Source organism: Giraffa tippelskirchi, chromosome 13 (assembly GCF_054371585.1).
Source record: "Giraffa tippelskirchi isolate mGirTip1 chromosome 13, T2T-mGirTip1v1.2.pri, whole genome shotgun sequence".
NCBI classification, from domain to species: domain Eukaryota; kingdom Metazoa; phylum Chordata; class Mammalia; order Artiodactyla; family Giraffidae; genus Giraffa; species Giraffa tippelskirchi.
In genome coordinates, this window is record NC_137287.1 from 60,773,397 (window position 1) to 60,796,962 (window position 23,566).

Here is a 23,566-nt window from a genome sequence, read left to right on the forward strand (position 1 = left end):
TTCTGGTGAGAGTGACCTTAGGTGATGAATGTAATGACCACAAACCACAGATCCTTTTAATTTGTCACCACCCTCATTTTCACTCTCATCTCTTACAGTGTCCCCCCAGCACATTATACATGGTCACAGTAAGCTAAAGATGGGATGCCTGTGTCCCACCAAAATTTATATGTTGAAACCTACCCCCTAGTGATGCTGTTAGAAGATGGGGTCCTTGCCAGGCGATGAGGTCATGAGGGTGGAGCTCCCATGATGGAATTAGTGCCTTTATAAGACACCCTAGAGGTCTCTTTGCCCCTCCATCACGTAAGGACACAGCAAGAAGACGGCCATCTATGAACCAAGAAGTATGTCCTCACCAGATGCAGTATCTACTGGAGCCCTGGTCATGAACTTCTAGCCTCCAGAACTATGAGAAGTGAATTTCTGTTGTTAAGCTGCCCAGTCCATGTTATTCTATTACAATAGCCAATGTCATGCTGGTTCTCATCTTTGTTCTTTGCTCTTAATGTTCCCTCTGCCTGGAATTTTGCTACCCCAAACCCCACCTGTAGAATTATCACTTACCTTTTAAGACTCATTCAAAAGGTCTTACCCTTTTGCATTTCCACAGAACTTGGCATATACTCATATTACGGAACTGATCCAAATTCCACCTGATTATTTTCCCAGCTCATCACTGGGGACTCTATTTGTCAGCCTGCTAGTACGCTTCCTGCACACAGTAGGTACTCAGTACTATCGGCTGCATGGCGTTGATAACATGCAGCTTAGGGCTTGTGATGAAAGCTCCAATGCAACTATAGTATCAGATACATGTCCTAAGGGAGACAGTCATTTATATCCACAGTCTCCCATTAGGACCCCTCCGCTGCCCTTGAAGAAGAGTAAGTAGCCAACTCACTTTCAGAGGAGGGATCCTAATAAGTACAATGTGCTCTAGAATGTTCCAGTGCTATCAGGTTTAGTGACAAAGAGGACCACAGCTGTGTGCACCGGGAAGTAGAAAGCACCAGGCTGAACCAGGGTAGCCTACCGTCTCCAGGCACAGCTCCTCCAGGACATTTCTGCCCTCCCACGGGAGCACTACTCTCTTCAGAAGGTTCCAAACTGCAAAACCTTAAACTTGGTCTGCATCAGACTTCATCAATGGATGTTCGGTTTTCAGAGAGAAATTTCACTGCTTGGAGACACCAGGAGGAAACGTGGAGCTTTAAAAGGCATCAGCAGGATCAGCTCCTTTCAGTGTTCAGAGGTTGTCACAGAAGGCTGGAGAAAGCTGATATGAAAGGAAATGGTCTCATTTCAGACACCTGAGCATCCTTCAGACAGATATTGACTCTAAGGTGAGGAGAAGAGAAATTATCCTGATATTATTTTATTTTTTCTCTCATGGTATTAACCTCACATCATTACCAAGAAAGCTGGCATGATCGACCCACTAGAACACGCCATAGGATGACTCCTTTGCTGCTAAATCTTCAGCATTTAGTGTGATCCCTCACCCATAATAAAGACTCAATAAATGTTGAGTAGATAAATGGATGAATTACCTACTCAACTATCCAACCAAACAACATGCCCAGTGGACCCGTTTGGACAACTGCTTGAAGGATCAAAACAAATACAATTTAAGTCAAGTAAGCCTCCTGTATGGATTTCCCAGGTGGCGCTCGTGGTAAAGAGCCCAACTGCCAATACAGGAGATGTGAGAGATGTGGGTTTGATCCCTGGGTCAGAAAGATCCCTTGAGGAAGGGCATGGCAGTCCACTCCAGTATTCTTGCCTAGACAATCCCATGGACAGAGAAGCCTGGCGGGCTACAGTCCATGGGGTCGCAAACAGTTGGACATGACTGAAGCGACTTAGCATGCATGTAGGCCTCCTTTATTAATGAGACTAATGCTAGGAAGTTTTTAAAATTATTTTACTGTATTTATTAGAATAATTAGGATCCCAAATACAGAATCTAGATCCTTGAGGGCAAAGATTAGTCTTTACTTTGCTCCTTCCTCACCCAAATGCTAGCTGATGATGCTATGAAGTGATTCGATGAGTAACCTTGAGATGTTGACTATTTAAAATACAATTTTTTAATAAAAGATTTTTCTTTTATTTTTTATTATTTTTTTAAATTAATTTATTTATTTTAGTTGGAGGCTAATTACTTTACAATGTTGTAGTGGTTTTTGCCATACATTGATATGAATCAGCCATGGGTTTACGTGTGTTTCCCATCCTGAAACCTCCTCAAGATTTTTCTTTTATTGTATATTAAATTAGTTAATTTAATATAGAATATTTTGCCAATAGAAATGATCCTCAATGAACTTGGTACATATTTGATATGCTCTTTTTACTGAAAAGCAAAAATATTTTTTATACATAGTATCACACATAGGACTTTTGGTGCACTTATGCCTGAAAAACTGGTTGTAGTTTTTGTAAAGTGCATCTAAGAACAGAGAATTTCTTTTTTATTTTATTTTTCCTTAATTTTGTAACTTTTTATTTTGTATTGGAGTATAGCTGATTAGCAATGTTGTGATAGTTTTGGGTGCACAACAGAGAGACTCAGCCATACATACACATGTATCCATTCTCCCCCAAACTCCCCTCATATTCAAGCTGCCACCTAACACTGAGCAGAGTTCCCTGTGCTATACAGTAGGTCCTTGTTGGTTATCCATTTCAAATATAGCAGTGTGTGCATGAACATCCCAAACTCCTTAACTATCCCTTCCCCCTTCCCTGCAGGTAACCACAAGTTCAGAACACTGAATTTCTTATTAAGAAAAAACAAAAAACAAAAAACAAAAAAAAAAAAAGAAAAAACAGCACCCTGCAAGAGGTAGAGATTTTATTATCTAACATATGGAAATCTGCCTCGAGAAAATTCTCCAATTTATGAGGAGGTGTTCTGACTGAGTGCCAGGGTACTTCTCTGACAAATGTTCTTATAATATTAAGTAGGAAAAAAGTTTCCTGACTTGAGTTTAATTTGATTCTCAAGGATTTAAAGATGTTTTCTTTGCAACCATGGCAATGAACAAAACTGGAAACTATTAAAAGGCAAATTAAACCTCGAGAAGCATAATACTATATCCATGAAGAGAAAAATATTTCCATTTGTCAGCATTTGAATCCCCTCACAATCTGTAGTTTTGAGACTGGAACCCCCACAGAAAAACCATTAACTCTGGAGAATCTTTGACTAGCCAGGGCACCTCTGTTTCTAAGCAGAACTTGACTTTGAGATAAGTTGTTTTGGCCGGCAAAGAAGATTGTACCTCTGTCCCAGGGTGACGACATTTCAATGAATCATGTTTACAGCCAATAAACGTCCCAGCACTCCAAGTGCTCAGCATTGGTCTGTATTCAATAAATACTTGTTAACTTAGGTAATCCAACTGTCCTGTGTGACACCAAAAAAGCTACGAATTTTACTTTCTTAACTTTTTGGATTTCAACCAGCTTTTGATGCATTTTCGTCTCAATGGATCTGCTGGTCCTTTGTCTTTATCCTCTCTCCTCTTTGATCAGTGAAATTCTTGCTGACACTAAACCCAAGGGGATGGCTGAGCCTGGTTCTCCTGCTTCCCCTCCAGTTGACAGGACTCCTCCTGTACACTCAGATGCTCTTGCCCATCTCTCCATCCAACTCCATTCAACTTTTCTTGGTTGAACTTCCCAGCCCTGATTGCTTAAAAAAAGTCATGGTAAACACCCATAGGTGTCCCTTTCTACCTCTCTCCTAGCATTGGTTCAGCATTCACCAGACTTACATCTTGTCTATTAATACAGCAATAATTGATGACTATTCCCCTGAAAACACCTGTGAAATGAAAGCTTCTTCCTTCCTGAATTGTCTTCTACTTCTGAAGACAGTTTTCACAAGCATAAATAATTTCAGTGTCCATTTCCCACCTGACACCTCACAGTTCACCCCACCTGTGCCCTTGGCAGAGTTCCCATTGCTTTTGTCACTGAAAAGGGACCTAGGAATTAATGAGACAGAGTGGCAGTGTGCAGAGAATTTTCTAGAAAAGAAGAGGGCAAAATAGACCCCTTCCCCAGAGATGCTGCCTACATATTCTAGGGAATAACATTTCTCGGAGAGAGAAAGGATGGTCATTGAGGCTCAGATTTTCAGCCTTTTTCTCCTATAGTGCTGTGGAGATTGTTGGCTTTTTTTTTTTAGCATGAAAACTACTGAGGAACATTCTTCTTACAGACTATTCATATTTTTTGGGTAGAACACTGGAAGTGAAGCTGTGGAAGAGATGTAATGGTGAGAAAAAGAATGAGCCCTGTGGTGTTCGATGAGTTCCTTTGTCTTTCTGGGTCTCAGTTTCCTCATGAACAGACTGGAGGTGATAGTGATCATGCTGATAATTAACTTAAAGCCCCGTTGAGGGGAGTAAGAGATGCTGCATGTAAAGCTCTTTGCGCCCTGTCTGGAACATACTAGGTGCTCAGTGGATAGCTGTCTCGGGAGCTGGTTCCCCTCAGTTGTTTCTCTTTACCACGGGGCTCTTGTTCAATTCATAACTTTATTGGAGGTTGCAATCCCCTGCTGTGTCTGGGAATCCTATTTGGAGACCTCACAGCCTTCCTGGTAAAAGTAATAACAGCTTTGGTGTTAATTGAACACTTATTATTACCAGGTATGACCTAAATGTTTTATAAGTAAGTGTTCACTCACTTCATTCTTGCAACTATGCAAACAGACAGAAGTATTATTATTTGTAATAATAATAGAAAGGAATATTATTTATATTTTATATAAATATATATTTATAAAATATAAATATTATTACTTCCTATGCCTGAGAAGCTGAGGCATAGGGATGTTTTATTTTGCTGCCTAGCTGTTGCAACTAAGAGAGCAGGCCACTGGCCTTGGGGGGTCAGACTGTAGTGTGTCCCTTCATTGACACCTTTAACTGTGGAGTCTTTCATGGAGCTGATCAGGAAAAAAAAATTAACAACTATTTGTAATACTTTTTTTTGAGGAAAGTGTGTTTTGAGTTCCAAAAGCTAATGTATCCATGAATGTTTGGAACGATGTTCTTTTGTCAAGTCTGGGCTGCTGGAGGTGGGGTGGGGAGGGGGGCCCCTGGCTGTCTGTGTTGAGCTGTGCTGAAAGGTAGTCATGTCCACTCTCAGCCAGAGCTTTAACTCTAATGTTCATTTTCCACACATCCGGGGTGTCATTCCTCTAAGTCAGTGGGTCTGGCCGGCTTCCAGCGATGACTTTGTGCTTTTGGACAATCCACCTGGACTGGCCTAGTTTCCGTAGCTCCCTACACAGAACCCTCCAGAGACAGCCGGGCTGTTTCAAGTGCCATCTCCCATGGGGGAGGTCTCATTTTACAGGATGGATCGCCGGGTTATCAAATATTTTAACTATTACTTGCAAGAATACAATTTCTAGGCTCTTTTCACATGCTGGCAGCAAGGAGGTGGGCCAGCCATCTTCTCTATTCTGTTGTTTTTCTGTTTAGTGCCAATTTAGAAGGAATTCTTTATTGTTGATGATTATAATACTCTATTTCATGAGTCTCTTCTGTGTCCTGGGAAATTGGCTCAGCTTCTTATGTACATACATTCTCCCTAATTTCACAGATAAAGAAAAGGGGGCTCAGAGAAGTTCAGTCACAGACGGAGCTGTGTTTTGTCTAGTGCCAAAGTCCATTTGCCTAACCACTTGGATCTCTTGCCTATTGCTGCCTTGCAGTCTTTACATTGATAAATGGGGTGCCTGTAGGGCTAATCCAAACAACAAGAAACTTAAAAAAATTTCCGTTTGCTTCTGTAATCCATTATTCATGGGATTTATTTGTCTTCTTTAGGTTAATATTGAAAATTAATTTGCATTTTGTGAGTGTACTGCAGTCCAGTGTATGGCAGGATGAGACTGCAGCTTGGGAGCCTGAGAATCAGGGGAAAAAAGAACAAGTTAAGGTTAAAAATTAGCCTCCTGGTTCTAATAAACAACAGCTGTAGAAGTAGGTAACTAAGGTTGGCTGGCTCTGTGCCCAAGTTTTATGGTACATTATAAAATGATGAATTTTAAACTGCAATGCAGTTTCTTTTTCTTTTAGATTTACAGAAAAACATTTAAAAATATTTTATTGGAGTATAGTTGCTTTACAATGTTGTTAGTTTCTACTGTACAGCAAAGTGAATCAGCTATACATATACATATATCCCCTCTTTTTTGGATTCCTTTTGAGAAGATAGTACAGAGAATTCCTGTATACCTGCATCCTGTTGCCATGTTAATGTCTTACATGACTATGGTGCATTTGTTAAAATTAATGAACCAACATTGACACACGTAATGCAGTTTCGTTAAGTTCAGACACTTCTGATTTGGAATTCACGATGACTGGGCAGCAGCTAAGTTGAAGATTTCCTGTGTTTACTTAGCCAAACAATATCTTTGAAGATAGTACACATGAATAAGAGAAACGAGGAGCTGGGCTGTTCAAGGTAAATTGATTTTGGTGAGTCTTTGGTGCCTTAGAACCATTTCTTTCTAGATGATAATAAATATTAAGTACATGTCTTATTCCCAGTTTACTAAAGTGGTCCCCATAGAGCCCTCCATTAGGGAATATTATTCCCTCTATTAGGCAACTTTCTATTAGTTGCCATTCTTTTCTAGAAAATGTGGGGTTTAAGTTGGTCTCAGATTGTGAATAGTCTTCCTTTGGATTTAATGAAGTCTGACTTCTCTCTGAAAATGTCCATTTCTGCACCCACAGTATTTTAGCTACAGTCAATATTTGGTATGCAGCGCTGTCATGTACACACTTACCACGTGTACAGAGCAGAGAGGAAATCATTGTGCATGAAGGAAAACCAATTAATTATCATAGAAAGGGGTTAGTTTCCTCACTCAGGATTCTTTTTTTTTTTTCTCATGGCCATTTTTGGAAAAGACAAGCTGTCCTAGATTCATGTAATTTTAGGGCTAAAAAGGAGCTTAGATGTGGCAGATCCCCTCATTGTCAGACATTCCTTAGGAATACCATTTCCTTGAAAACACAGCCCAAGAAAATGAAAAGAAAATCAGAGGCAGCGTGGGTCTGTCTTCTCAGATCCATAAAGTGTCTGTTTTTAATGGTGTCTCTGCTCCCATGCTCAGGCCTATCTCTCCCTGTAATCCCATTCCTATTTACCCACCTACAGAAAAAAATGCAAGGTTGCCTGTCTAGCTCCGAGAAGACAAGCTTGGGATGCTGTTCATCACACATACCTTTTTTTTTTACATTATTTTTAGCTAGTTGGATAGATACATAAAAGAATTACATGGATATTCAGGGCATGTAAAAATTTTACAAATGGCTAAGATTCATGAGTTCAACTCTCATTGACTACTATTGATCACAGTTCATTGCTGACAGTATCTTGAATGTCACAATTCATTCATTCATTCATTCAAGAAGCATGTACTGATTGACTGTCGGATGCTATCTATTGATAGCAGAGCAATTAATAAATCACAGACCTTGTCCTTCAGGAGCTCACAACCCAGAAGGTGAGGTAGATTGGCTTATCTCTAAAAGGGTGAATACCTTGACTGCTTTCTCATGATGGAGCTAGGTTGTACTGAGCACAGCCCACCCAGAGTTTGCTTGTGAGCCAGGCTAGCTGAGTTGAGGGTTTCAAGGAAGTCTCAGAATGTGAGGAGAATCAGTGACCGGGGCCTCACTGGTACCATGTTCTGGTCCAGTAGGCTGGTTGGACTCTGCAGTGGTGTGATTCATGATGACAGCAAAGGCTTCAAGTGTTTTATACCTGAATGAAGCAGTTGTACATAAATTCTTGACAGTTGATCCTACCCTGAGGGTGCTGTATCGATGGTAGGTACCTATTATTTATTAACCTGCTTTTAAGAAGAATTTGAGCACCAGAAGACCAAGTTCAGTGTACAGCCAATGATTCTTGCATCACTTCTAAAAAGAGTGGAGTAAGTAAATTCAATTCTATTTCTATGAATTCTCATCCCAAGAGATTTCTGTTCAGGAAAGCAGAGCTCAGAGCATCATATTCTACCTCTGAGGCTTGACTTACTTTATAGAGCCAGGTTTCCTTGTGGTCAACAGACCCCTTCTCAATTTAGAACAGTAAAAGTAACCTTATTTTCAAATTTCACTATGATTTTGTTTTGATCTTTCCAATTCACTAAGTGTTCCATTTTAAAAACCAGACCATGCTTTTTACTTTATTTTTCCCCAAAGAAAAGAAAATTATTTCACACAATTACAAGATCTTTTTAGGTTTAGTCCAGCTATCCATTTCTCAGAGCATTTGTTTTTTATATAACTATTTGTCTTTTACATGAGTAACTAGGAGAAAAGAAGTGAGAGAAATGGATTATTTTTATTCCCGTTTCATTTCTCTCATGTGTATACTTATATAAATCTTAGAATTATTATTGTTTATAAAAGTATACACATGAAAGATCTCTGAAACAGCAAAATTTTCTATATGTGTATCATAAGATTACAGTAATTAAAGTAGTGCGTTATTGGCATAAATAGTAAAACACAGATGACTAGAACAGAGAAGACAGCTATGAAGCTGATCTCATTCAGAATGCATAAGGGTATATGACAAAGGAGCTTTACAAATCATTCCTAAAGATATTTATTTATTGAATTTATTTAATGAATTATTTGATGAGTGGTAGTAGAGAAACAAACTATCTGGGAAACGCATCATCTTGCATAATTTTTACCATTGGCAGTAAAGGCATATCAAAATGAATTTCAGATGGATTAAGAGTGAAATGTAAAAATCAAGCCATAAGAAATCCAAAAGACAAGTGAACAGAATACAGGTTTATTAGAAAATATAGGTACACATTAATGAAAAATACATTAAAACTTCAAATTATTAATTAGCAAAAATAATTCTCCAGAGGCAATTCTGTGATTCCATTTTTCATTTATCAAATTAAAAAGTAATATTTGGCTCTAGCATATATCTGTAGGAAAACAAGCCCTTTCATGTACTCCTGATGAAAGTGTAAATTGGCAAAATCTTTTTTTAAAGCAATTTGTCAGTATATATTCAGAGTTCTCAAAATATTTATACCCTTTTCTCTAGTAATTTCATACTGGGAAGTAATCAGAGAGGTGCAGACTTATATTTACATACTGGAATGTTTACTGAGGCATTATTTATACTAATGAAAAATAGGAGACGACTTAAAAGTTGAACAGAGGACAATCATTAATCTCATTTGGTACACCAAGGAAAAGAATATCATGCAGTTGGTAAGCATTTCTTGTCCTCAAAGAATACTCACTGACATGAGGAAAAGCCTCATAAAATGATGCTTAGTGAAAAATAGACATTATCCTATTTCTGAAAGAAAATTATGTTTAGAAATAAAATAGGAAGAAAACACAAAAAATATTAACAGTGGTTGTTGCAGATTGACAGAATGACAGTTTTTGGGTTTTGCTCTCACCTGGATTTTCTAATAAACCTGTATTGTCTAATGCAGAGCATAACCAGGAATCAAGTGGGAATAAGTTGCAGTGTTTATTTTCAGTAAACTGAAAAGCACTGCACGCAGGCACTTGTATTTATTGTACTCTACAACCGAGTCACACAATCCAGAGGTTTTTACCTAGAATTCACACCTGACTTCTTTTCATTTCTCTTTGCACCCAGCATCCCTCTAGCCCTCCAGAACCCAGACCTCCTGGTGTTCCAGGCCCTTCTCACCACCTGGAATTTTCTTGGTGCTGGTCTCTGCACATCAAGGGTCCCTAGGGGTCACCTGTACCCCACGAACATCTTCCCATATATATTTCCCTGTGACCTGACATTCTTTGTGGGTCTGCTTCTGCAACTTGATTACAAATACCCACAGGGCAGCCCTGTGTACCTCTAGTACAAGATGGAGGGTTAGCACACAGTAGGTGCTCAATCAACCTTGCAAACTATCTCCTTCCTAATCTAATTTTGGTAATACAGTCCACCATTGATTTGGAAAACATTTATTGGGGGATATGTCTCCCTTCCACTTGGCCCTCAAAACGAGGTCATTTAGAGACCCATGGTCCATCTGTGAGCCAAATGATCATCCCAGATGGAAGGTCTACAAACTCCTTTGTAGACGGAGCAGACGTTGGTCCCCACCCTTCCCTCCCATTCGTGTGGCTCTTCACAGACCTCCGTGCTGTAAGGAATCACCTTCTATATGAAGTCCAGACTGTCGCTTAGGATCTCCTCTCTTTTTAACCTCTAAGGAGAGACAGTTGTAAAGCTTAAGGACTTCTTTTGTTGATCTTTTAAAAGAAATGGTTACCCTTTGTCTTAGTGACTGGAGTTTTAGGGAGAGTGGGATCTGATGTACAGGGCCAGGACCCAGCTGTGTTTATGCTGGAAATCAGGCCTGGAAAGAAAAATGGTGACAGGAGTCTATGGCAACAATGAACAGGCAAGAAGTCACAGTCTCACAGGCCTACAAGACTGGATGGGCAGCTGGTGCAGACTCTGGTCTGGGCATGAATTGAGCAGCTGCGGGTGGACGCCTGAGCTGGCTTCACCATGGAGGCTGTAGACCTTTCAGTTTCCTGAGCTGTCACATGCTGAAGCCCTTGCAGGGACCTTAGCAATTTTCTAGTTAAAATTTTTATTTATTTTTCTTAGAGAGGTCACTCCAAATTACACAATCTTCAGGCCCCACGATACCTGGCTCTGTGTCTGGTAGAACTCCTGTGGCTGGAGAACCTTACCTAAATAGGCAGGGCTATTCAGCTCCAAGTGATGAGAGCTAATTAGAAGTTTTGCTAGAAGCTTCTGGTTCTTCAAGGGCAGCAAGAAATCCAGGATTTTGTATGAAATCTCTTACATTTTAGATGTTGGCGACTTAAAAAACAAAAAGCAAGCTTTCTTTCTCCAAAACAAATCATATATAGAGGCTTGATTGAGCCCATGGGCCACCAGACTGTGCTTTCTGGTATTTGAAGTCAGAAGGAATGACAGAACTGCCAGATGCCAGGAATGGTTCTATAGTGGGTACACCTGCCCTGCTGGTCCTCTGCCTATTAAGAACAGGTCAGACCGGGTCTAAACCAGTGAGCTTTGCTCTTTTCCATGGCTGCAGCCAACAGCCAGACATTGCCTAAGTGTCTGCCACCCGTCACAGGCAGGGAGCTGACTGAGGGTGTGGATGGATGAATGGGTGTAAATTCATCCTTACAAGTAGCAAAGCCAGCTGAAACATGTGGTCCATGGACAGTGATGTGGCAGCAAAGTCACCTTGTGAATGTCCAAAGACAGTGAGGGTGGCTATTATACTTCCCTGGAGACTAATGGGTCTTGGAAAGGAGTAAGGAATTGCTCTGTGCTCCTTTGCAGGGTGGCAGCCAATTATTTCAGGAAAGATTTACATTATTGCTTAAATGGAAAGCAGGTCACTTCTTTGGTTCCCCTAATCCTCCAGAGATTATGCAGTCCAGCATTCCAAAACTGCAGACTTTCTCCAGTGTGAACACTCTGTAGAGTCTATAGTGCCCCTCCCTAGAAATGAAATGAATTACTTCTGGGTACCACTTCCTGTGCAGCGCATGGATGCTCTTAACTCCCGATGTGACAGCAACATCAGATGGGGCTGCAGGCTGGAACTGGGGGCAGAACACGGCAGTTGAGGCTTTAGGAAAGAGAGAGAGACCAGGCTGATGGGAACGAGGACGGCCCATGGCAGCCCTGTGTGCGTCCCTGTGCTGTCAGCTCGGATGGGTGATAAAGCTGTTTCCAGTGGTTGCATTTTGATTGCTAATTAGCTTGTTGTGGGATCAGCTTTGCCACAGAGTGGCTTTGGGGACTGTAGCTTGGTGTTCAATTAATCTATTGTGGTGACTAAGCTTGTCAAATGTGGGGCCAGAGCCAGAGGGATCTGTTGTCTAAACTACACCTCTCCTGATTCTAAGAAACAGAGTGGGGGTGAGGCAGGAGACCGAGGGGAAAAGAGGAATCGTAGAATATTTACTTCTGCTGGGGACATTAGGGAACCATCCTCTTGTGCACGGGCTTCTTCCGGAAAAGGTCTTAGGGAATTGGCTGTGGGTAGTTTTGATCCACACACCTCATGACTACTTGGAGATTTTGACAAAACACGCCTATCCCCACTCCCCCGCATCCCAGGCATGGTTTGCTCTGTTCTAAGCTCTTTGTCTTGCAGCTCAGGCCCCAGGCCCTGTGTGAGGGTTAGGGAAAGATGAGTGACATAGGTGAAAGGGGCAGAACTGAGCCTAGATCACTTCGTCCAGAACCTCCTGACCAGACTTCTGGCCGAGTGCCTTTTCAACTCTATCCTCCCCCTTCCCTGAGTAGGACAGGCTTCGGGGACAAGATCTGGAGACCCCAAGAAGGCTTTTGGATGTGGCATGTGACCTGCCAAAAAGCTGTGACTATTTCAGGGTCATGGCCATCTTTTCCATGCCCTGTACTGCTGGTACATGGTACCCAGCAGGATGTTGTACTTCTTTAAAGGATTCAGTACTATTTCTTCTCAGTCCATTTCACTATAAATTAAAAAAAAAATCTTTATTTTTTGGAAACGGTAGCAGGTAATGTGTGATAGGAGAAGATGAAAGACATAAGATGAAGTTTTCATTTCTCTAGGGAGGTGGAGAGTCTGGTTCTTGGGAGTCAAGGTTCCTGATGCTGGCTTGGTAGGATTGCCTCACATGGTGTACAATTTCATTCACTCACAAATTAACATATGACTTCCTCTTGTTATCCAGGCCCTGTTCCGATGCTGAAAAAATAAGAGGAATGAAATAGAGTTCCCGGTGTTTGGAGCACCCGTAAAGGATAGTGTAAAAACAAAATCACTGCTTCCCTGATCATCACCACACCTAGTCCTGAATTTTGTTATCTTGGCATTTATGGGATCATTGGATCACATAGGTAACTGGCCATAGAGAGAGGGAGGAAATATTTTTGTTCTCATCTTGTTGCTATCTGGTCCTGCTGATTCTTTTGCTTTTATGTAAGTTACATAAATTCACTCTTCTGAGCCTGCCAGTTTAAATAGTGTATTTCATTGTGATTACTGCTAACTAGAGGTAGCATTTTTAGGAGTGTTATAGAAATCAGTAGTGTTTCTGCTTATGCAGAAAGAGGGCCACTTAAAGATTGAAGACTGGCCATCTACCCACCCAGGGGAAGTGGGTGGGACCGGGCGGGGAAGAGCAGCTTGGGCCTGGATGAAAAAGGGGCTTCGTGAAGTGAGGAGACAGCCAAACTTGCATCAGGTGGTGGAGGGTCATAATTTCTCTGTGTTTGGTTGTTTATGTTTCTCTATGTTGGATCAATGTGTGCATTTTTGAAAAATTCATCTTATTTAGGATTTGTTAGGCTTTCAAAAACTGAATTGACATTTGCCATTCATTGTGGAAAATTCTTGGCTGCCATCTCTTCAAGCATTGCTTTCGTTCCAATATTTCTTTCCTTTCCGGATGCCAATTAAACGTATGTGAGGCCTTTCGAATATATCATATATATAACATGTGTGTATATGTATACATGTAAAACATATTTATATGTTTTTCCCCCTTTCAAACTGACTTCTGAATAGTTTTTTTTCCCCTGCCCTATCTGCCAGTTCACAATTCTCAGTTTAGCTGTGATAATCTGCTATTAAACTAGACATTGATTTTTTTCTTAACTTTAGTGATCATATTTTTCAGTCTGAGAATTTCTATATGGCTCTTTTAAAAATCTTTTATGTCATTTCCTATAGTTTCCAGTTCTCTGTCACAATTTTAATGTATGGCATATATGTTTATGAATATACTAAGTTGTTTAATAGTGTATCTAAGAATTCCCATTTCTGAAGTCTCTGTGGGCCTGGTCCCACCCTTGACTGTTTCTGCTTTTTTTGCTCATAAGTGCCAGTTTTCTTGGGTGTTTCAATTCTCCTGGTAGGCGTTTGATATTAATAAATATGTGTATGTGTGTACATATAAATAAACATACAAATATGCATGTGTCTATACATATATATATGTTCAGTTCAGTTCAGTTCAGTGGCTCAGTTGTGTCCGATTCTTTAAGACTCCATGGACTGCAGTACACCAGGCTTCCCTGCCCATCACCAATTCCCGGAGCTTACTCAAACTCATGTCCATTGAGTCGGTGATGCCATCCAACCATCTTACCCTCTGTCGACCTCTTCTCCTCCCACCTTCAGTCATTCCCAGGATCAGGGTCTTTTCAAATGAGTCAGTTCTTTGCATCAGCTGGCCAAAGTATTGGAGTTTCAGCTTCAGCATCAGTCCTTCCAATGAATATTCAGGACTGATTTCCTTTAGGATGGACAGGTTGGATCTCCTTGCTGTCTAAGGACTCTCAAGAGTCTTCTCCAACACCACAGGTCAAAAGCATCAATTCTTTGGCGCTTAGCTTTCCTTATAGTCCAACTCTCACATCCATACATGACTACTGGAAAAACCAAACCTTTGACTAGATGGACCTTTGTTGGCAAAGTAATGTCTCTGCTTTTTAATATGCTGTCTAGGTTGCTCACAACTTTTCTTCCAAGGAGAAAGTGTCTTTTAATTTCATGTCTGTAGTCAACATCTGCAGTGATTTTGGAGCCCAAGAAAATAAAGTCTGTCTCTGTTTCCATTGTTTCCCCTTCCATTTGCCATGAAATGATGGGACTGGATGCCATGATCTTAGTTTTCTGAATGTTGAGTTTTAAGCCAGCTTTTTCACTCTCCTCTTTCACTTTCATCAAGAGGCCCTTTGGTTCTTCTTCACTTTCTGTCATAAGGGTGATGTCATCTACATTTCTGAGATTTATTGACATTTCTCCTGGCAATCTTGATTCCAGACTGTGCTTCATCCAGCCAAGCATTTCTCATGATGTACTCTACGTATAAATTAAATAAGCAGGGTGACAATATACAGCTTTGATGTATCTCTTTCCTGATTTGAAACCAGTCTGTTGTTCCATGTCCAGTTCTAACTGTTGCTTCTTGACCTGCATGCAGATTTCTCAAGAGGCAGGTCAGGTGGTCTGGTATTCCCATCTCTTTCAGAATTTTCCACAGTTTGTTGTGATCCACACAGTCAAAGGCTTTGGCATAGTCAATAAAGCAGATGTAGATGTTTTTCTGGAACTCTCTCACTTTTCCAGTGATCCAACAGATGTTGGCAATTTGATCTCTGGTTCCTCTGCCTTTTCTAAATCCAGCTTGAGCATCTGGAAGTTCACGGTTCATGTACTGTTGAAGCCTGGCTTGGAGAATTTTGAGCATTGCTTTGCCAGTGTGTGAGATGAATGCAATTGTGTCGTAGTTTGAACATTCTTTAGCATTGCCTTTCTTTGGAATTAGAATGAAAACTGACCTTTTCCAGTCCTGTGGCCACTGTTGAGTTTTCCAAATTTGCTGGCATATTGAGTGTAGCACTTTCACAGCATCATCTTTTAGGATTTGAAATAGCTCAACTGGAATTCCATCACCTCCACTAACTTTGTTTGTAGTGATGCTTCCTAAGGCCCATGTGACTTTGCATTCTAGGATGTCTGGCTCTAGGTGAGTGACCACACCATCGTGATTATCTGGGTCATGATCTTTTTTGTATAGTTCTACTGTGTATTCTTGCCACCTCTTAATATCTTCTGATTCTGTTAGGTCCATACCATTTGTGTCCTTTATTGTGCCCATCTTTGCATGAAATGTTCCCTTGATATCTTTAATTTTCTTGAAGAGATCTCTAGTCTTTACCATTCTATTGTTGTCCTCTATTTCTTTGCATTGATCACTGAGAAAGGCTTTCTTATCTCACCTATGTACATATATGTATGTGTATACATGGGGCTTCCCAAGTGGTGCTAGTGGTAAAGAATCCAATGCAGAAGATGCAGAGATGTAGGTTCAATCCCTAGCTCAGGAAGATCCCCTGGAATAAGAAATGGCAACCCACCCCCGTATTCTTGACTGGGAAATTTCATGAGCAGAGGAGCCTGAAGGGCTACAGTCCATGGGGCTGCAAAGAGTCAGACATGACTGAGTAACTGAGCATACATACACATATGTGTATACATAAATGGCACTGAATATATTCAGGTATTCACTTCCTGTCTGAAGCCACCTTGGTCCAAGTGCAAAGCCTGTGATTCCCTGAACTCAGTTCTGATGTGAACCTGTTATAAGCCTGAGGGCTGTATAACCTGATGTGAACCCGTTAAAAGCCTGAGGGCTACCCTCTGCTCTCTCACCCCAGGGACTCAGCTTAAAATGGCGAGTATTTATCTGAATCCCCAACTTTGACAGGCTCTGGACTTTGGTCTTGTGAAGCTATGAAAACAAGAGCTTATTTTCAAAGTTGTTTTTTTTTTTTTTTCCAGATTGACAAATACTTTTGGATAAAAGCTTTGTGGGCTGGGCCAGCCTCTCTGGGGTTTGTCCTTTCCTAGGTTTTGGCAGGTGTTCCTTCACTACATTATTATTGCTTTGATGCTTTTAAGAAAATTAAACAAATATTTCATCAAAGCTTTTTAAGTTGCCTTTGATGGGAGGGTTGGTCTGAATTGCTTAGTCTGCTACTGCCAGGAGTGGAAGTACCAGATGACTTAGGTTTAAATCCCGGGTCTGTCACTTATTAGCTACTGACATTGTCCGAGTATGTTCCCCCATCTATCAGATGTGTTCAGGAAATCCTAGCTACCTGACAGCTTGTCTGTACAACTTAATGTGAAATTTTTTGGTAAAGTGGTACAATAGCATTTTTCTTTATTATCTTTTTCCCACACTAGAATGTAAGCTCCATGAGGATGGTGAATTGTTTTCAATGTTGTTTCCCCAGCAATGCCAGGTGCATAGCAGATGCTCAATAGACATTGAATAGAATAAAGGGCTGCTGCATGTATTTTATTTTTTCATGGGAGTGTAATGGCAATGTTGTGTTAGTTTCCGCTGTACAGCAAAGTGAATCAGCTGTATATACACAGACATCCCCTCCCTCCTGGACCTCCCTTCCACCCCACCCCTATCCTGCTCCTCTGGGTCATCACAGAGCACCAAACTGAGCTCCCTGTACTTTGTAGGAACTTCCCACTAGCTATCTATTTTACACATGGTAGTAAATGTATGAAAATCTCCCAATTTGTCCCACCTTCTCCTTCCCCCATTGTGTCCACATATCCATTCTCTATGTCTGCATCTCTATTCCTGCCCTGGAAATAGGTTCATCTGTGCCATTTTTCTGGATGTGGATAGATCTAGAGTCTGTCATATAGAGTGAAGTAAGTCAGGAAGAGGAAAACAAATACCGCATATTAATATATGTATTTTAAAATAAAAACATATTGGAAAAGTGTACTCTTGGGGATCAAGCTCAAATCCTTATAACAGCTACAATTTAGAAGATGCTATTTCTCTTTATTATTTTATAAACCTGGTGGTTGGATCAATACAATTGTATCCCATTACTTTGTGAAGACATGGTCCTGACCTGTTGGACCCTTGGGCTGTTTCCAGTTTGAGGCTGTTAGAGATAATGCTGGCTTTTTTATTTGCTGATGACAGTAAAAAGGATAAAATATGTCTACTGTCAAGTCTTGTTCAGGCTATCTTCAAAAGAAACATGTCTTTCAGTGCTTGAAGTCTGGCATCATCTTCTACAGTATAAACAAAATCAACAAAAATTGATCCTTGAGCCTTGCAGAGAACAGCTCAGGCAGCTTTTAAAGCAGATTAAGGAAGGAGGTTGTATGACACAGAAGTCAGGGTCACCACTGAATCCTAAAGATCAACTTCTGTATGTTCCTCGCACAAAAATCAATCAAATCAGTGGACTATCAATTATTGTTGCTATAGATACTTTTTTTTTTCTGTAAACAGATCAAGGAGTGATTTAAAAATGGTTATATGATTTAAACTCAGGTCTTTGGAGCTGATGTGCTTGACTATTCAGCCCATACTCTTCTGCAGCTTTTTAGATAAATAATTAAAATACTTTTGCAATCAGAAGGCTAAGTAACCCAAGGATACTTTTATTTAATGATTAAATGATTGGGTAAAAAAATGACAATAAGAACCACCACTTACTGACTATGTTTGGGCTAGCTGCTTTACAGTGATGATTTAATTGTCTGAAAACAATCCAGCAAAGCAGATACTACTGTGACTTCCATTTTCTGAGAGAGGTTAGGCAGTATGCCCAAGACCATATAGCTAGAGAACGGGGAGGCCAACCAATGGGGCTGACTCCAGAGCCCACGCTCCTTTCACTGCCCTCACTGCCCCTCCAACTTCTTGTTTCCACTGAAGGAAGAGATGGCTTTTTCTGCTGGGAGAGCCCTTCAAGCTGCCACCTTGGAGCATCCTCAGGCCTGGGTGCTCATTACATTGAGTGTTTCTTTAGGACCTAGTGGTGTTTGCCCCCAGGGCTGTGGGTGAGGTGACCTAAAAGGTGATAAGGGAATATGAGATATGCATTTTTCTTTTGGGACTCAATGAAGAGATTAGATATCTGTGCACACAGAAATAAGCAACTCAAAAAGCCCAGGGGGTAGTATAATGGATAATTATGATGAGTACATGCTGGTTGAGGAAGGGGAGCCCTGACCAGCCCATCTCTCAAAAGATAATGTCTTTTTTTGGCTGCACTGCATGGCTTGTGGGATCTTAACTCCCTGATCAGGGATCGAATCTGGGCCCTCAGCAGTGAGAGTGCAGAGTCCTATCCACTGGATCACCAGGGAATTCCCAGGAGACTAGGATTTAAAAGCTCCATTTTTAAAGATACGAAAGCTGAGATAGGCCTCCCTTGTACATGAAGATATCAATTTGAATTAGCATCCAAAGCCAAATTTGGTGTGTTTAGTCTTTCCCGGTGCTGGAGAAGACTCTTGAGAGTTCCTTGGGCAGCAAGGAGATCAAACCAGTCCATCCTAAAGGAAATCAACCCTGAGTATTCTTTGGAAGGACTGATGCTGAAGCTGAAGCTCCAACACTTTGGCCACCTGATGCGAAGAGCCGACTCATTGGAAAAGACCCTGATGCTGGGAAAGATTGAAGACAAAAGGAGAAGAGGGTGGCAGAGGATGAGATGGTTGGATGGCATTACTGATTCAAAGGACAACTTGGTGAATTCTGGGAGATGGTGAGGGACAGGGAGGCCTGACATGCTGCGGTCCATGGGATTGCAAACGGTTGGACGTGACTTGGCGACTGAACAACAGCAAGTCTTTCTGGAGTATACAGGGCAGCATAAACCTGGGGGTTTGGACTGGAAAAGTCAAAATGTGGAACTTTCTTGCCAGCACCCATAGGCCCCCTTCTCCCTCCCTTTCACCATTTGTCACTGGCGGGGAATTTTGCAGGGAGGATGCAGATGGGGGAAGAGGGCTCTGAAAGCCTTCTTCCTCTTGGTTCACGTCTGAACTGAACAAGCTCACACCCTCTGTGACCCTGAGTATTCTGATTTCTGGTGAAAAGACTGCATGCGGAGTGTCAAATGAAAACTTTGGACTTTATGTTGGCACAGCAACAAAAAAGTTCACGAGTCTCATCCAACGATACGTATCAAGACAGAAACAGAAGCCAGATACCTGGCCTGCCAGCCCAGGGCTGCCTCTGATTGAACACTTGTCATGAGTCACAGCTTCTTTCAGTGCAGGGAGGCGATTGAGGAGGCTCAGCACTCTCTTAACTCTCAGTAGCTGGGCTGAGGGAAAGAGAGAAGTTTTTGTTGATGAGCTCATCCCAATCTGAATGTGTCCAGATGCCCAAATATTTGATTTGAGCCTGGTTGCTAAGAGACCTCCCACTGGGACCCAGATGCCTGAGGGCAGGAGGGCGTTATTGGCATCACTTCAGATTTCTGCCAATTTATTTTGAAACCAGAAAACCTGGAACCTTGGCCTCCTCAAGGCAGTATGGGGAGAGGAGAGATCTGAGTCAGCCAAGCAACAGAAGAAAACCCCCACACTGACCTTCTGCCAGGGATCCGTAGGAGGGTTGAGATAGAATTCTTACTGTGTGGTTGTTGACTTGGGGTGAAGTGTGGTAGTATGGTGATGAGGAAGGAATTGGAGCTCTGTGCTTGGTCATGCAGGAGACATCTCGAAGCAACCCCAGGGATTCGAGAACAAGGCTGGATTTTGGAGTTCTAAGTGGGCGTGGTGAAGGCTGTCTTGCTTCAAACCCAGCGTCTGGGGTTTTAAGTGCCTGGTGACTTAAACCTCCTTCGGGAATGCCATGGGCAAAAGTAAGGTCTTTACAGGTGTGTGAGGGGAGTGCATGTGGGAGATCTGGGGAAACCCCACCTTCTCAACATAAAGCAGGCAGCATAGAGCCCCTCAGGTAACTGGTTAGAGCCCGGCCCCAGAGCCATTCATCCTCAGGACCAGATAGTGACCACTACAGGACTTAAACCCTTTCCAGGGTACTTTGTTTCTGAATTTGGCTTTAGTGCTTATTTATAAATGTGTATGCATGTGAGAAACATAGATTTTGCTGCCAGGATTTTTGCATGAGACTTGTCATGTAATGAGAAATATAGAGGTCATAGATGGTGACACTTGGCTTTCACCCCAAGCTCTCATTTCAATTATTTGCTCAGAGGCAGTACAACTTCTGAGCTTTTTGATAGAAATGAACTATGGGCTCCATTCTTTTCTGCATAGACTTGTGCCTTTGGGAACATCTGTCAAAAAATACTGAAAGAAGTATTTGTTGGGTTTGAGAGGGCAGGTAGTCTGGTGCTTGGGAAAAAGTCCACTGCAAATAGGAAAGAACTGGAAATTAAAAAAGGAAACGAGAGCAAAGGGATTGACTGGGCTGGACTCAGCGCAGTGCTGGGTCCAGTAACTGACTGTGGATTTGCTGTAAGAGGAGCCAACAAGTTTGCTTGGCTGGAAAGGAAGATGAGGAAGGCGATGTATGTCCAGTTCCATAAACAGAGTACTCTGCAAACCAAGAGTGTCTAGTTTGAATGTCATGTAGAAGATAAGGGGGATTTACCTTACAGCTGGGTTTGTGGTTCAAGAAGGCATCACACCAGCAGGTGATATAATTTCCCTTTTGGAGATCAAGGAAAAGATACTCTCCATGAAATATACCTGAATCTGGAGAGAAGGCCCCTCAATAAAGCAAGTTTTTGCTGTATGTCTGCATGCCGAAGAAACCTGCAAGAGATGTTGACACCTATTCCCCCATCCCTCTGGTTAAATGTACCATGTCATCCAGGGTACCAAGGATTTGTTTCCATGAAAGGAGTGGTGATGTCACAAGGGCTACATTATGACATCATCACAGAATCTTTCAGTCATCCAACCAAGAGAGACGGCGTCTTGTTTGGAACACAGACATCCTTGCTAATGAGGAGCCTTGGCAGGGAGAAGGAGTACACTCCCAATAAGACAAACGTGGGAGATGGAGAGCCAGATTCTACACGGAGATCTTGAATATTCTACAGGATTCTCAGCCAAAACCTGTCTCTTAGTATTTTAGTAATGATAGATGACAAAGCCTGGGGTAAAAATAAACCCAGTTCCAGTGTTGCTTCTGGCTGGTTCAACGGGGAAACAGCATTGTTAACCTTGAGGGGCCTGCCGAGCTGTCTGAGATCTGGAAGCCTGGACTTTCTTGGGAGGAGAGTGTTGAGGAAGGAGGGGTGCTCCAGGGCTACTCAGGCTCAACTTCCTGACTTGGCCCCCTTCTGAGTTCCTGTGTGAATTCAATTAGAAGAAAGGCTCTTCTTCTGGCTGGTAATTTAAATGTCTTGCCTCAATGTGTGAGTTTTAGGCCAGCGGTTTGCATGAAGTCTAGAGAGCCGACACTTCATCATGGGTGTAGTTAATGCCTCAATAATTCCACAGTCTGGTTTATGTCCATCTGGGGTATAAATGCCATGGCTGCCTCAGTCTGTGAACTCTGGAAAAAAGCCGTTGGACCAGGAATGCTGAGAAGTACTTAAATGATTTTTTTTTTTTGCCTCGTAATTTTTTGGTGAATATTTCCCCCTACCATTCCTCTGCTTTTAGAAACACTTTGGATAAATGGAAGAACCATGAAGGCCTCCAGGGGCACCGTCAACTCGAAGGAGCATATCCTTCTTAAAAACTGACAAGTCATTTGCTTCTTTTTTTAAAAAAATCATTTGCTTCTATAAAAAAAAAATAGTGGTCTCCACTTGTAGGTTTATGGTTTATAAAAAAATGCTAATATATTCCTGTTTATAGATTTTTTTTTTTAAGTTTTGATTTTGAAGAGTTAATGCCCACAGTGCCAAGACACTCTTACGGAATAAGGTATTGGCAGGATCTGGCTAATGAGGCTCTGCCTGCAGCTAAAAAACCCCTCCTAGAAACAAGAATCCAAGGCATTCCCAGGTTATTGACATTGAATATAAAATGCAACCATCTAGTGGAAATCTTGTCGGTGGATATGTTTTAGGTAGAATATTTTTTCTTTTATAAACATTCATTTTATAATCCAGGTAAAAGACAAAGAGCCACATATGACAGCTTTTTTTTTTTTTTTTCTGCACCATACGATTTGTGGGATCTTAGTTCCCTGACCAGGGATTGAACCCAGGTCTGCAGCAGTGAAAGACTGAGTCTTAACCACTGGACCACCAGGGAAGTCCCCAGATACGACAGCTATTAAAAACAAAAGGTGCATACCATTAACACCTCATGTGTACCTTCTGACTTTCTTCTGAGAAGTCCAGAGTTCTTTGCTGGTGTTTTCTCCTCCATACCCACATGGTCCCCTTTTTTGGAGAAAGGATTGGAAAATGCCTAAAGTCAGGGCGTGGGTTAGATGTCAGGAGACCCGGGTTCTTTCATTTCAACACTTGGCTCTGGTTTGTGCATGCATTCAGTGTACCAATATTGAACCACAAGCTCGATGCCATTCACTCCAGTTGTGTCTGTGTGTGTGTGTTGAAATCCACCTTTGTACATACTCCACTGTTTTGCTGTAGCCCCCTGAACTTGCAAACAGCTCTTACCAGACTGGCTGACAAACTTGATTACTCGTTTGTTTATTTCCTGCATCAGGCTGCTTGCAAAGTCACTTTTACTTGGTGTACCCACCCACTCACCATAACAGGACACCAGGACTCTCCTGGACTGGAGTTAAGATTCAGTGATGCCCCTGACTGTCTCTGAGACTCATGCTTGCAGAGATACCCCTAAAGTAGATTGCATATCAGAATCGCAGCTAATCAGTTCATCTTTGGCACACACAACCTCACCCAGGCCTTAAGATTTCTTAAAGACTAGAACTTGAAATATACTAACATCAGAAGCAGCAATATTGGAAGCAAGACCACAGTCTTCTCTGGAGCTGTTGGTTGGAATTCCTTCAAAGGTGTCCAGGGTTCTGTCAAGGTCAAGGCTGTGTTCTACTAGGATCAGAAAAGCAGCCACAAGCCCATTTACTTTCTGTGGGGGACAGTCACTCCTGAACTGCAAGGCAGAGTGTGGCTGTTTTCAACCCTGATCGTTACACTTATTGAATCACTTAAAATTTTTATTTTGGGGCCCAAAGGAAGGACAGTCGAG

At 41.6% G+C, this 23,566-nt stretch overlaps 1 protein-coding gene and 1 long non-coding RNA gene across 6 annotated transcripts in view; one reads left to right on the forward strand and one right to left on the reverse strand.

Annotated features, from left to right (window-relative positions):
- CAMK1D (calcium/calmodulin dependent protein kinase ID) overlaps positions 1-23,566 on the forward strand; it is a 496,165-nt gene that overhangs the window by 51,754 nt on the left and 420,845 nt on the right. The window lies entirely within an intron of this gene.
- On the reverse strand, positions 19,501-21,228 carry LOC145531508 (uncharacterized). The gene is made up of 2 exons (XR_014072493.1): positions 21,116-21,228; positions 19,501-19,719 (listed from the first exon to the last, which is right to left on the reverse strand). It is a non-coding gene; the product is annotated as an uncharacterized LOC145531508 (long non-coding RNA).